Here is a 15,743-nt window from a genome sequence, read left to right as displayed (position 1 = left end):
GGGGGGAAGCCCAGAGGATTGGCAAGGAGTATAGTGAGAGGTACAGAGGGAGAAAAAGGAGAGAGAGGAAGAAAAAATTAATAATAAATAAGGGATGGGGTACGAAGGGGAGGTGGGGCATTAAAGGAAGTTAATGGTCTGAAACAACTTTACGCTGAACAAAGGAAACTGTATTATCTACAAAAAATGGAAACTCCACGTGATTTTGCATTAAACGAAGAATGGAATTGCATATCCTTCCACCGAAGAAAAAAATGTAAGCTATCACAGCTGTATATGTGCATTTCTTGTAAGAAAATAATGGGTGCTTTTTATTTTTTAATATAAGCAAACACTTTATTCCTTTTGATGGGGTGATTCAGCCCTTTCACATTCAAACTAAATAAGTTAATATTTCGAACCATTTTAAATACCAATCAACATGTAATTAAAAGATCTGGCCATAAGTTATTAAAACTAGAAAGCAAACTGTAAGGTAAGGTATTCAAACAAACAATCATATATTCAACCCAACACAGCTCTCAGAGAAAAATAAGCCCTACCCCCTCCCCACCCAAAGCGAGAAAGCTGACCAATAGACAGTCAGCGAGCTAAGAACTAAGTTCCCTCCGCAAAAAATCCTGTTGACAGAAAAAACTCCGGTCCTACAAGGTCATTATGTACCTACCAAGGCACAACATAAAAAGAAAAATAACTCAGTATTCGAAAATATGAAAGGATCAGTTCAAACAAATGCAAAGAAAGCTGTATTAAAATAAAGCCTCAAAAGGGGATAAAATAAAGAAGTATCAAAATAAAACAAAAGACAATATATGAACAGCCAAAACGTAAACTTAATGAAACCTTACTTCAAATTCATATTAACAGAAGAAAAAAATTGATCAAGTAGGAAATATAATAGTTTTAGACTTCATCCTTCAGAAAATCTTTTGCTTCTTCAACCGACTGTATTCTTTTTCGCAATCCGTTCTTCAAAACAATACTCAGACAGGCAGGGAACTGAAGGGATGGTTTATATCCTTTATTGTAAAATTCCGACATAACTTCTTTATACTTCATACGATCAGCCATAACTTCAGGCGAATAGTCTTCCACAAGTGTAACCTTGTAATTTTGTAAATCAATCATTCCTTGTCGAAGGGTACGGCGAATTAAAAGGTCCTTAATACGAAATTCAGGAAAGCTTAGTATGACCGATATGGGTCTCGCTGCTGATGACAATGGCTTCGAAGTCAGCTCAGAAGTGAATAAAGCAGGAAAAAGCTGTTTCAGAATGGTTGCAAAAAACTTCGTAGGGTCAGCGCCTTCTATGTCATCATTCTCTCAAAGCTGATCAATAAGCCTTGTCCTCAATACCTTCTTGTGCAATTGAATCCTGGATTTCCTCAATTGTAGATGGCAGCCAGTTCAGGTTGGCAACAACATCTCCACCATGATCTTTATTAGCACAGGTGCACGATGGTCTATGTGCTTACCTCCTGCTTTACTCGCTCTACACCTATGTGTGACTAAGCACAGCTCCGATGCCGTATTCAAGTCCGATGACACCACCACTGTTGTGGGCCAAATCAAAAGTGGTGATGAATCAGCAGACAGGAGGGATATTGGAAATTTGTCTGAGTGGTATCATAAAAATGACCTCTCACTCAATGTCGACAAGACCAAGAAACTGATTGTAGACATCAGGAGCGGGAAACCAGAGGTCCATGAGCCAGTCTTCACTGGAGTATCAGAGATGGAGAGGCTTTAGCAACTTTAAATTCCTGGGTGTCACTATTCCAGAAGATGCGTCCTGGACCAAACACACAAGTGCAATTGCGAAGAAGGCACAGCAGTGCCTCTACTTCCTTAGGAGATCTGGCATGACAGTTAAAACTTTGACAAATTTCTATGGGTCCAATAATCAAACTATTGTGCAACCGCATTGTATTTTTGCTATTCTTTTAAAGTTGGTGCTCACCACCTTAATCATTTCAGATTAGAAATCCATCAAAATCACTGACATGTTCAGTGTTGTTTTGAGTTCATTACATAAAAAAAATGAAACTCAGCAAGGAGCAGCCAAAGCCAACCCAAAACTTTTACTTGAAACTTACAGATAGCTTAATGTACAAGCCTCACCCCTCTCAAAGTAAAGGAATGGATTAGTTTGTTCAGTTGTTGTGATTTGAACTACTTGTTTTTGTGTATCTTAATAACATTGTATCACCAATTTCTCTACCTTTTGTGTTTGAAAGATCTGTGTGCCATCAGATACCATGTCATTAGGTATGAGTCATCATGTCAAGAGTCTTTTTACTTAAGTCTATTGGTAACCTTTGCAGTAATTCAAATGGTGCAATTCAAAATCTTAAGTTAAAGTCCATATTTAATGGTATGCACCACAATGTTCAAATGATTAATCTCCGTTGGATTAGTTAGAGAAAATTGCAACTTTTAAATGGTCCAATCTTATAGTTGAAGTTTTTATGAAACCAGACTGCATATTATAAACTGATATGTGTGGCTGGTCTGAGAATACAGTGGATTCCGGTTAATTGGACCATCAGTTAATAAAGGCAGCCACTTATTTGGGACAGCTCTCAAAGAACAAAAACTATTCGAGAAAATAAATGGGCACTGTGCTGCTTAATTGGGGGAGGAAACTGTTACTGAAGTTTATAACTAGCGCACGTTCACATGTGGCCGTTAAGACACTAAACTGTGCTTAGAGCGAACAGTTTTAAAATAGGGTCAGTAGTGTCCGCTTGGGTTTAGAGGTGGAGCCAGTGCACTCCACTGGGTGTGGCGTGGCACGACATCGAGGCTGGTGTTGGTCCTGCCTACCCGTCAGGGTTCACTTGGCAGAAGGCAAGCTCTACGTTACTGTCAAACAAGAGCAAATCTGCAGAGTGCTGGAAATCCAAGCAACACCTACAAAATGCAGGAGAAACTCAGCAGGCCAGGCAGCATCTATGGGAAAAAAAGGGCAGTTGATGTTTTCGGCCAAGACCCTTCATCAGTACTGGTAAAAAAAAAAGATGAGGAGTCAGAGTAAGAAGCACAAGATGATAGGTGAATCTGGGGGTGGGATGGAGAGCGAGCTGGGAAGTTGACTGGTGAAAGAGGTACAGGGCTGGAAAATCTGATTGGAGAGAACAGAGGCAATGGAAGAAAGAAAAGGGGGAGATTATTGGCTCAAGTTTGGACTCTTATTATGTGGCTGTGATACCAATATGTGCTTGCTTTCTTGTACATGTTGTGTGTGACTGTTGGTACTATGCTTTGCATCTTTGCCCCGGAGTAATGCTTTCTTGTTTGGCTGTGTTCATGAGCATTCATGTATGGTTGAGTGACAATTAAACTTAAATTGTATTGTAAAGCAGCAATTTTTCTCACTGATACTTGGTGAGAAATAAGCAGCAAGACAAATTAGAATTGTTTTGCTCACGACAGTTTAAAGGATTCAGGCTTGCAGATACCAGAAGCAGCTGGGAGTGAAAATGAAATCATTTCATTACTTCAGCAAATTAGGACCTGTGACAAATTTGAAGGTATTGACATTCATCTTTAATGTTACAATGAAAATGAAGGTTTGGAGGATGCAATCATGGAAAGCAATCATGAAGGCAGTCCATTATCTGTGCTAATTTGGTTCATTTACATTCAATCAAAAGAACATGGCAGCGTGTTGGTTGTCCATTGTGTCCACTAATGACAGTGCCATGTTTGTGAGAGTTTTTAAAGTGGAAAAGCGTGATACTGGGGCAGTTGCACCCTCTGAACCTTGGAAGTCCGAGTCCAGTGGATTAGTCATCGCAATCTGGGGTCACTCTTTGCTTTGGATAACCATGACTTCCTCTGTGCCTTAACATGCCTTTGGCTCTCCACAAAGAGTTGCAAAACCACCTTCTTGACTGTCGGATCTCAGTGTTGATTTCTTCTGCCCAGTCTGCCAGAGCTGACTTCACATGCTAGGACAGACATGTCCTTATTTCACCGGGGTTTGAGGCCTGCCGGCTACCCTCACCAAATTTAGCTTGCCTGTCGAAGCAGTGGACCAGGGTGTGGCTACTTGGAACCACAGATGAGAGCTGAGTGTCCGGTGGGGACCAAAGGTGAGTGAACTGCCCCAGAATGGATGTGATAAACCTGTTCATCAGAGTGGCTACTCTTCTCTAGACTCCCTATACATGGTAGCTTACACTGGATGAATTCTTCCTTCGATAACTGTTAGGAATTAATATACAGTTTTATAGTGCTGTAGTCGTATTGATAATGTTCTAATTTGTTCTGTGTTTCATTAAAATACATAAGTTGTTACTCAGTTAAACAGCTGTTTGTCTTTTTGATACCATTTTAACTATTTTAATGAAACTTTGACTAATTTGGGCAATTGCTTAATTAGGCCAAAATGTACTGGACCTGATGTGTTCCAATTAACTGGAATGCGCTATGCAGTTTAAAATAAGCTTTCCAATTAATACAATGCTTTCATTATTCACCGATGGTGGGTTTTATGGCTATTCTTTCCAATAAAACTGCTATTGAATAATGATCTTCAACTTTTGTTATTTAACATTATTACATGTGAAATCTTCGAATGCATTGATGACATTTAATCAATTTTAACAGAAGCAGCAACTTATCATTCTCTTTCATTTGCAACTTATTAAACAACCTCTGAAATAATGTTTATCACTTTCTATCAAAACAATTTTAATTATTAATCAATTTTAAGGTGATACTTTTCATAACCTGTGTTTTAATTTTATAGTAACAATGAAATTATTAATTTTTTTCCATTCCTGTATAAAATGTTGAAAAATTTATTTATTGGTTCAGTATTGTAATTGTTTAATCTAAAACCTGGGCTGAAATCAGGTGGTATTCCACTTAAATATTTAAATTTACAGGTTTCTCCCGCTATCCGAAGGTAGAGTGTTCCTATGAAATGGTTCATAAGCCGGAATATCATAAAGTGAATAAGCAATTACCATTTATTAATATGGGAAAAATTTGTGAGCGTTCCCAGACCCAAAAAATAACCTACAAAATCATGCCAAATAACACACAAAACCTAAAATAACAGTAACATATAGTAAAAGCAGGAATGATATGATAAATACACAGCCTATATAAAGTAGAAATACTTTTCTGCAGCACTGTCTAGCGCAGTGAAAATCTCACGGCAGCACTCTCGGTGGAAGCGCTCTCAGCAGAAACATTCTCTCCAGTAACCTTTAAGCTGCGAAGCTGCCAAATCGTACCAAATAACACATAAAAATACACAAACTATATTAAGTAGAAATAATGTATGTACAGTGTAGTTTCACTTACTGGAATCGGGAAGACTCCAATAAATTGCAGTCACATTTAAACACTTGCTTATACGAATAACCACCTTCTGTAATTATTTTCTTCAGTTTTGCTGGGAACTTTTCAGCAACTTCAGTATCAGCCGAAGCACTCTCTCCGGTAAACATTAAACTATGAAGCTGCCATTGCCTCAGAAACTGATCAAACCACCCATGACTACCTTTAAATTCCACTTTCGCAACACTTTCATCACCATCGTCCAGTGCTTTCTGTTTCAGCTTATTAAAAAGACTGACTGATTTCTCCTTAAGTGTAAGAAAACTTAACTGAACACCATGCTTTGTACACCCATCAATCCACTCAAGCAATAGACTTTCCATTTTATCCATTATTGGATACCGACTAAGAGAGACCACTTTGCTACGAGCAGAACCAGCTGTAACATCGGCAGCTTTCAAAAGTCTTTTTCTCTACATATAAATAGTGCAAATGGTGGACGCAGGCAAGTTCAACGTGCGGACAGTGTCCTTACTTTGTTCACCACGATTGAAATGCTTAATTATGTCTAGTTTTACGCGAAATGTAACACCCTTACGAACTCTTTTAGGCTTTTCCGATACCTTAGAATTCATCTTGCTAACGGATGCACAAATAAATCGGGATAAAGCACGTGTTTAAACAATGGCGGCTAGAATGTAGTTCTGGGGGAGGAGCTTGGTTGTTCGGGCACATGCTGCCTTTTTTCACACACTGCCTTTTTCCGTAACAGTGAAAACACTTCTTGTTAGCGAAGACAGGTAACTAATGTAGGTCTTTCATAACAGCGGGGTGTTGTAAAGCGAACGTTGGAAAAACGGGGGCCACCTGTATTTGTATAGCAAATCTGATGATTGTTGTGAAAACATCCTTTGTCAGGCTGTTGTTTATTAATTACAGCTCAGTGTTCAATGCCATTATCCACCCAGTACTAATCAACAAGATTCAGAACCTGGACCTCTACCTCCCTCTGTAACTGAAACCTTGACTTTCTCCTCTCTGACAATCAACACCAGCACATCTCCAGGAAGCTTGCTTTGCTCACTGCCCTACTCTTTATGTGGTGGGGCACAGCGCAAATGCCATCTATAAATTCACAATGGCAGAGTGGTTGTCAGCAGAATCTCAGATGGTGATGAGGAGGTATACAGGAGTCAGATAGATCAGCTGGTTATCGTAAGCTGCCGGCATGTTCAAATGCAGCGGCTTCTATGAGATTAACCAAAGATGTTATTGTTCCTTTTAAAACGTTTTTTTTTTAATGGTCACGACCCAGCTGGACATTATGAACTTAAAGTACCTCAGGTCTACCACATTAGCAAGTTGCTACTGAAGGAGGTGGACCTGGTGCAGATGGTGCTGCTGCCTGCATCAGAGAGGAGTCAGAGGCGTTGGTGTGTGAATGCAGAATGCAGTCTAGCAGTGGGTGATCACTGTAGTCGCTTTTCTTGTGAATGCAAGGCCCTGTTGAACATTGTTAATGTGGTATGCTGCAAGTCAGATTCACTGATTTATTGGCGGACAGCAGGGGAGTTGCGTGGCCTTGGTCGTAGTGACGACAAGGTTTCAAGCCACATTGTCACCTGTTTACAGCTGTCCAAGATAGAGACAATGGAGTCCATGCAGTCCACCAGAGGCAGTGTGGCATGCTATTCAAGCTAGAGTTGGTGCTGCCCCCTAGTGTTTGCTTGGCAGCAGATCAGCTGTATTGTGTTTGAGTGCAGGCTCCTGCGACATTCATGGACTCAGGGTCTTGGACTATATATTATGTCTGTATTTTATTGATATCTTGTATGTGCTTGCTGCATGTGCCTCGTGCTGTGTGTGACTGTTGGTGCAGTGTTTTGCACCTTGGCTCCAGAATAACTCTGTCTCATTCGGCTGTATGCGTGGGTATTCATGTATAGTTGATTGACAATTAAACTTGAACTTGAACAACCTTGCATTCAGCATCAGTAATTCATAGGAACAGATTGTGGACTTCAGGCATTGGAAGTCGAGGGAACACACACCAGTGTTCATCAAGGGATCAGCAGTGGAAAGGCTGAGCAGTTTCAGGTTCCTGAGGGTCAGCATCTCTGAAGATCTGTTCTGGGCTCAACATATTGATGAAATTACAAAGAGGCATACCAGCAGCAATAATTCATTAGGAGATTGAGGAGATTTGGTATGTCACCAAAGACTAGCAAATTTCTAGAGATATACCATGGAGAACATGCTCACTGGTGCATCACTGACTGGTATGAAGGGGTCAATATACAGTATAACATCATTGCAGAGGGTTGTAAAGTTGGCCAGCTCCATCCTGGGCATAACCCACCCCACCACTGAAGGTATCTTTAGAAAGCAATGATTCAAGAAGGTGGCATTCACCTTTAAGGTCCCGCACCACTCAGGGAGAGGGTAAAGGGGTCTGAGGGCACACACTCAACATTTTAGGAACAGCTTCCTTCCTTCCTGCCGTGATATTTCTGGATGGTCTATGAACCCAGGAAATCTACCTTACTATTTTTGCCCTCTTTTTGCATTAGTTAATTTATGATGAAGAGTTGGCTGTGGTCGGGTGCTTCCAGGGTGCTGCATCAGCAAGTTTGCGGCGCTGGAAGCTCATGGCAGGGAGAGTTTTTCTTCCTTCTCTGTCTGCGTGAGATGATGGGACTTTCGAGAGACTTTGACACTTTTTTTTTACCGTGTCCATGGTCTGTTCTTATCGAATCACGGTATTGCTTTGCACTGTTGTAACTGTATGTTATAATTATGTGGTTTTTGTCAGTTTTTCAGTCTTGTTTGTCTTGTGTTTCTGTGATATCATTCTAGAGGAACATTGTATCATTTCTTAATGCATGCATTACTAACTGACAATAAAAGAGGACTGTGTGTCCTCTAATCTAAAAGAAATTATCCATGCTCTATACTGCTGTTGCAAAACAATAAATTTAATGATCCAGGGTCTCGGCCTGAAACGTCGACTGTACCTCTTCCTATAGATTCTGCCTGGCCTGCTGCGTTCACCAGCAACTTTTATGTGTGTTGCTTGAAATTCCAGCATCTGCAGATTTCCTTGTGTTTGAAATTTAATAACATGTCAGATTCTGTTTCTGACATCCAGTAAAGAGAAATTCAATATTCTGCTGTAGCCTGCATACATTTAAAACCCGAGTAAATAGTTCAGTATTCACCAAGGCATAGTAGGCTACCGGCCAGATAGTGGTAAATACTATCAGAATAGATGGATGCTTGTTGGCCAGCATAGACATGGTGGATTATAGGGTCTGGATCTATGCTCTGTGACATTGCTTAAGTCTGTTATGTCATGTTGTCATAATCCACTTCATTGTCTTATAGTCATAGTCATACTTTATTGATCCCGAGGGAAATTGGATGGGGAGATTATTGTATATTGATGTTTAAGGAGAGATTTAAAACTCAATGTATCTATTTGTAGGATTTTAGAAAAATAATTTGAATCCTGCAAAATATGAAGAGATGCAGAGAGATGGGAGCTGGGAAAAAGTTAAGAAGATTTTGTCCGGGGCTTCTCAACTTGATTTTCATTAGTTGAGAAGCTAAGGACAATGGGTGATGGTCAAAATAGGAGAACAAGAGCTTTCAGGTGTGCATATGTTTAGAATTCTTCTCCAAATTGAAATTGATATAAGATCAACTGCTAACTTCCACAAGTAAAATTGTTCATATTTTGGGATCCCTCATGAGCACCAACAACTTGCAATGTCTCAGCACTTTAAAATACATGTTTTGCCTTTCTATTTTTTCCAACAATCATCTCATCTTTCTGCGGTATATTTCATCTCCCATGACCTGATCCATTGACTTCACATGATGTATCCTCACAGTGCTCACTAGCATCTGTGAACTTTGCCCTACCTCTAGGCATTGGAGAGGATCCAGAGGAGGAATGATTCCAGGATTGAAAGGGTTAATGTATGAGGAGTGATTGATGGCTCAGGGCCTTGCTGGAATTTAGTAGAATGAGGGTTGGATCTCATTGAAACCTATCAGATGTTGAAAGGCTTAGATAGAGTGGATGTGGAGAGGATATTTGCTATGGTGGGGGAGTCTAGGACTAGAGGGCACAGCCTCAGAATATAAGGATGTCCATTTGAAACAGAAATTAGAGGAGTTTCTTTAGCCAGAGGTGGTGAATCTGGGGAGGAGGCAAGAGAATAGGGTTAAGAGGGATAATCACTCAGCCACAATGGAATGGGCCGAATGGCATAATTCTGCTCCTGTGTCTTATGGTCTTATGTTTGTTAGTTAAAATTGATACACCTTAATTGCTGACCTTCACTAACAGGAGATATCTCACTATTTAAAATGATATCAATAACTTTAAATATGACCTGCTTAGATTTTAGCAAAATTAATTGCCTGGAGGACTGGTGGCTTGAGTTACTGGAAAGTGTCAGGAGAATTTCCAAATAAATTCTGCCGTAACATCCCTAAAGTTGTATAATTTATATTTTTAATCCCGTGAGATTATGCATAATGTAAATATGTTTCTTATGTCATAAATGATTTTGTTGATTATAATGTTTTTTCCCAAAGTCTCTTAACTTGTTTTTGTACATGTATCATGAAAAGTATACCTTCACTGCAGAATATTTTTCAAGTGAGATATTTAGTTTAAAGTATATATGAACATCAGCAAAAAATAGAAGAGAACTTGAAGTTTGAGGAATTTAGAAAGAATGTTTAAACATCCATGATGTGGTTTTAGGTCCCACAATTCATATCAACATCTGCCATGCAGCTGCAAGTCATTAAGCTGAACTAGAACTTCCTCTTCAAAATTCCTGGCTTTTTCCAAGACTAGTAAGTTGTTTCAGTTCTATCCTCAGTATATTTCTAAGCAAATACAATGGTACACAGTCTTCTAATTTAAGGTGCCATTAGTAAACAACTGGTGCAAAACGTAGTTGTGATTAACGGACATGCTTGCAAGCCTACTGGATGCAGATTCAAAGCACTAGATTGATGCTTGGTTCTTGTTGCTGTAAGTAGACGGCAGTCAGCTCTGCTTTGTTTAATGTGCTATGCAAATAAAAGAAACAAAGATTTTGAGATTCATCGAAAGCACTGTTGGGATGAACAGAGAATGTCAAAGAAACTTACAAAACTATTATGAGACTTTGATATTTTCTTGTATCTTTGTTTACAGGGATTGAGGGGGTGGGGGTGATTGCATGTGACGTAGCAGGATTGTCCATCAGTTTATAAGTAAACTAAAGGATTATTTTGGATCAGAGTTGTTTCCTGTTCATCGTTTCTGATTGTGGGCTTTATTATAACATTTCAGCTGTATCTATGATGTTATGAATCTGGAAATACACATCTTGTGAAGAGTTCATGTTACTTCTGGCCATCTGCAATGGTACAAACACAGTTGATCAGTTACTCTATAAATTAGAGTTAGAGGCAGAGCCGTTCAACATGGAAACAGGTCCTTCAGCACTACTGGTCCATGCTGATTGTGATGCCCCATCCAAGCTTGTCCAGTTTGCAAGCATTTGGTCCGTAACCTTATAAACCATTCCAATCCAGGTACTTATCAAACTGTCCTTTAGAAGTTGTTATTGAACCTGCCTCAACTGGTTCCTCTTGCAGCTGATTACATTTGGACACCACCTTTATGTGAAGGGGAAATGATTCCATTAAGGTTCCTCTGAAATCCCCCATCTTTAAACCTATACCCTCTAGTTCTTGATGCCACAACCCCTGGGAAAATAACTGAGTGCATTCATCTTATTTATGCTCCTCATGGTACACCTCTCAGTCTCCTGTAATAATCTCCTAGCCTGTCCAGACCTCCCCGTAACTCAGTCCCTCAATCCAGGCAGCATCTTTGTGAATGCAAACTTGGGGAAATCCGCAGATGCTGGAATTTCAAGCAACACACACATAAAAGTTGCTGGTGAACGCAGCAGGCCAGGCAGCATCAGGGACTGGACATCCATGGTGAAAATAAAGCGGTGGGGGCCAGGGAACTTAAAATCATCGAAAAATTTCAAAGCATGAGAAGTGTCACGAGCATAGGTAGGAAGGGATAGAACAAGGGGGGATAAAATAGTGTCGAGGTATGCAGAAATGAGTTCAGTGGGGCAGGAGCAAGTTGAGACAATAGGTCTGCCAGGACAGGCAGGTTTGTGGATCTTGGGTAGGAGGTAGAAACAGGAAGTGCGGGGTGTGGAAACTATGAGGTTGGTAGCAGTGGATGGGAGATCCCCTGAGCGGATAAAGCTGGTGATAATGTGGGAGACAATGGCCTGGTGCTCCTTACTGGGGTCATGATCGAGGGGTAAATAAGAGGAGGTATCTGCGAGTTGTCGCTGTGCCTCGGCAAGGTAGAGGTCAATATGCCAGACTATAACAGCACACCCCCTTATTGGCGGGATTAATAGTAAGGTTATGATTAATGTGGAGGGAGTGGATAGCAGAGTGTTTGGAAGGAGTGAGGTTGGAATGGGAACAAGGTGTGGTGAAGTCGAGACAGTTGATGTCCCGTCGACAGTTAGCAATAAAGAGATCCAGAGCTGGCAGAAGACCAGAGTGGTGTGTCCATGAATAGGAGGAGGGTTGAAGACGGGAGAAGGAGTCATCAGTGGGGGTAGGAGAGTCCTTTTAAACATCTTTGTAAATCTTTTTTCTTGCCATCTTTCCAGTTTAATAACATCTTTCCTACAACAAGGTGGCCAAAACAGAACACTAGCTCCAAGTGTGGTCTCACCATCATCCTATACAGCTGCACCATGAATTCACAATTGTTATATTCAGTGCCCAGACTTATGATGGCCAGCATGTCAAATACCTTCTTCCTATCTACCTGTCACTCCACTTTTAAGAAACCATATACTTATACTCCAAGTTCCCTCTTTTCTAAACACTCCCCACGGGCCTGTCATTCATGGTGGAAGTACTACCTGGGCTTGACTTTTTAAATTGCAACTCCTTGTACTTTTCCAAACTAAGCTCCATTTGCCATTGCGTGGTCCACATTCAGCTGATTATGGTGCCCAGTAATTGTTTGATGATAAAAGGAGGACATCCTTTTAGAATGAGATGAAGAGGAGTTCATTGCCACAGGCAGCTATGGAGTCAAAGTCTGTATGTATATTTAAGGCGGAGGTTGATAGATTCTTGATTGGTCAGGGCATGAAGGGATTATGGTAAGGAGGCAGGAGATTGAGGCCTGGAGGAAAAATGATCAGCTATGGTGAAATGGAGGAGCGGACTTGATGGGCCAAATGGCTTAGTCCTGCTTCTATGTCTTATTGTCTTATGGTCTCATAACCTTCATTGTCCACTGTCCCACCTACTTTATTGCCATCTGCAAACATACTAACCATGCCTTGTACATTCTTATCCAGATCCTCAGGGGTCTGAGCTAGGCCTATTGTTGTTTGTCAACTGCATTAACTAGTTGATGTAAATGCCAAATAACAGTGGGCCCACCATACATCCCTGAGGTTCACCACTAGTCACCAGCCTCCAGTCCGAGAAACAGCCTTCTACCGTCACTCTCTGTTTCTGCTATCAAGGCACTTGTGTATCCATTTACCAAGCCCTTCCTGCAAATTAACCCCCAACCACATGGAACCTTAACAAAGGCCTTACTGAAGTGCATGTAAGCCACCTCTATTGCCCTGCCCTCATTAATTTTCTTGCTCATCTTATCAGAAGACTCAGACAAGTTCTCAAGACATGAACATCTATCCAAAGTCAGCTCCTAATCAACACTTGACTCTCCAGATGTGGGTATATCTTGTCCCTCCAAATCATCTTTGCGAAAGTTATGTCATGTCCCTTTTTGTCCTCCTAGTTTCCTTCTTGTGTACAGTTCTGCACCCGTAATTCTCCGGGGATTAGCTTCATCCCAGCTGACTCATGCAACCTCCTTTATCCTGGTCAGGGCCTTAAATTCCCTCATCATCCAGGGTTCCCTACTCCTGCTAGTCTGCCCTTCACTCTAACAGAAACATGAACAACTTGAGCTCTCACAATCTCACCTTTAAAAGCCTCCTGTAGTTCCTTTGCTCATAAAAGCAATCTATTCTGATGAACCTTGGCACGCTGCTGTCTGATTATTGTAAAAGATTGCCTTGCTCAATTTCGAACTTGAACTATGGACCAGTTCTGTCCCTTTCTAATAATTATTAGAACAGTAGGTACCGAAGTCTCCCCTTCTGTTACCGCAGTCACTTGTGCTGCCCGATACCCAATAGTAAGTCAAGCTTTGCCTTCTTAGTAGGCTCTATATATTGCCCAAGGAAGTGTCCCAAAAGTACTTAAGAAATTCTACACTATTTGAACCCTCAACAATATGACAGTCTACATCTATGTTAAGTAAGTTAAAATCCCCTATTGTGACAACGCTATTATTTTCACAACCCTGTTATTTGTTCTGTAATTTCCATTGGCTATTTAGGGGCCAATAGTACAATTCCAACAATGTGATCACCCTCTTCCTATTTTTCAGCTCCACCCATAAAATCTTATTGATGAATTTTTAGTAATTTCATCTCTATTGCTGTGACATTTCCCTTCATCAGAAATGCAGTTCCATCTCCCCACTTTCCTCCACCTCTAATCTGCCTAAAGCACTTATCTCTCTCTCGTAGCCAGATTTCCATAATGGCTGTAATATCCCAAATCCATGTAGCTGAGTTCCCAGGCCTAAGCCCTGAATTTATCCTTCTTCCCTGTAGTCCGTGAGCCAGGACCCCAAATTTGGGCCACCAGTACCATCTAGGGGGATGATGAACCTCCCAGAGAAGTATACTTCTGTGTATGAGGCCTTCAAGACCGGCCAATTCTCAGTGCAGCTGTCAAGTAACAACCCCTTTGGGCAGATCCCTGTGGACCAGGCTATTGAAGCCACAGTGAACAAAGGCACACAGACCCCTGAAGGGACATCACGGTTCAGCCTGAATGCTGGCTATCAAGCATTACCACATAACAGCTGAGCACCGCAGTGCATTCGTGGGAAAGTTAAGGGAGATGGTGCAAGGCAACAAATCAGAACTTTGTCATGCGGAGCTACAGTGGCCAAGAATCCAGAAAGATGAGGAAGCAGTTTCAGCAGTGGTTAGCCTCACACATGAAGTGGTCAATCCATTCGCAGAGAAGCGGGACCTCATTAGCATCTCTGTGGCAAAGGCAGCCCCCAAGGACATTGCCTCCGACCTGATGAAGGCATATGAGATTGGTAGGCAATGCTATGCAACCTTCAAGGATGAGAGACTAGAGAAAGACCCACCAGCAAAGAAATTCCATGACCCAATGAAAACCAACAAGCTGAAAACATTCAGTGATATATGTGTAATGTTACGTACCCCGTAACTGGGTTGCCAAAGCAGCAGAAATGGATCACTCAGTTGGAGTCTGGACTACTAGAACTAAGAAAGTTTTATTAAAGAAACAAGCAACACAGTACTCTAATCAAAAGGATAATAAATGCAACAGTTCAGCAATGATAAACAAACATGTACACAGAATTAAGATAACAGGATCAATCAAGCTCTATTGTCGTCTAGGGGTAAATGACCAGTTTCAAAGTGACGCAAAGTTCAGTTCAATTGAATTCAGTTCAGTTCGCAGTAATCACTGCCGTGGGAGATGGACAGTGGGGGGAAGGAGAGAGAGAGCAAAACGAATGAATATTCAAACGGCTTCCACACTGACCTTCGATATTCTTCGCAGTCAGCTTTCGGGCGAGCCCTTTGTAATGTCATCTGAGGTCACCGACCGTGACCCCTCCGTTTCCAGATACGATCGTTTCTCTGCGGTGAACCTGGCACCCAGGAAAGGGCGGATACACACCAGGTTCCCGCTGATCGTACCTTTCCACCCTGTGCGTTTATGGCTTGGTCCCGCGACCAGCCTTCCAAAACTTCCCACCGACTTATGGGAGACGCACCGCTTCCAGGGTCTTGTTACCTCAGGGTGTCGTGTGTGTCTTGCCTTAGCGAACCTGTCCCTTTTTATCCCCCTGCTGGAGTATCGCCTGTCCATCACTTCAAACAGTTCAGGGTTCAAAGGGGGAGCCGATCTTGACAGCTCTCCTTCCGTTAGACTCTCCCGTCCCTTCATTAACATCTCCAAATGCTGCTCCATTGTTTTCCTTATCTCTCTTTCTCCTGAAGACAGATGGCAGACCAACTGCTGATCCCACTGGTGCCAGCACAGGACAGCTAACATCTTAATCTATGTGTGTTCTCATCACAGTAAGAAGAGAGAAGTGAAATCAAATGGGAGGGCGATCATCTTGAAAGCAGACAGGTCTTTGTTTGGATACATCATAGTGATGGCACAAGGGCGCAGTCTACGTATGGAGGATATTCTTTCTCATCCCCTTGGACCATTGCCCTGGGCCCTGTCCACACCAGAAGGAC

General features: G+C 41.5%; 1 protein-coding gene across 13 annotated transcripts in view; it reads left to right on the top strand.

Annotated features, from left to right (window-relative positions):
• LOC134348516 (PTB domain-containing engulfment adapter protein 1-like) overlaps nt 1-15,743 on the top strand; it is a 436,378-nt gene that overhangs the window by 207,247 nt on the left and 213,388 nt on the right. Inside the window, exon 1 of one of the 13 annotated variants that reach the window (XM_063052015.1) lies at nt 3,950-4,097. The exons of the other annotated variants lie outside the window; for them this stretch is intronic. The gene's annotated coding sequence lies outside the window, so the exon portion shown is untranslated. Of the gene's footprint in view, nt 1-3,949; nt 4,098-15,743 lie in introns of those variants that run through there. 13 annotated transcript variants of the gene reach the window in all.

The sequence above is a fragment of the Mobula hypostoma genome, chromosome 6 (assembly GCF_963921235.1).
Source record: "Mobula hypostoma chromosome 6, sMobHyp1.1, whole genome shotgun sequence".
In the NCBI taxonomy this organism is placed as follows: Eukaryota; Metazoa; Chordata; class Chondrichthyes; order Myliobatiformes; family Myliobatidae; genus Mobula; species Mobula hypostoma.
This window is presented reverse-complemented; position numbering and strand designations above follow the sequence as displayed.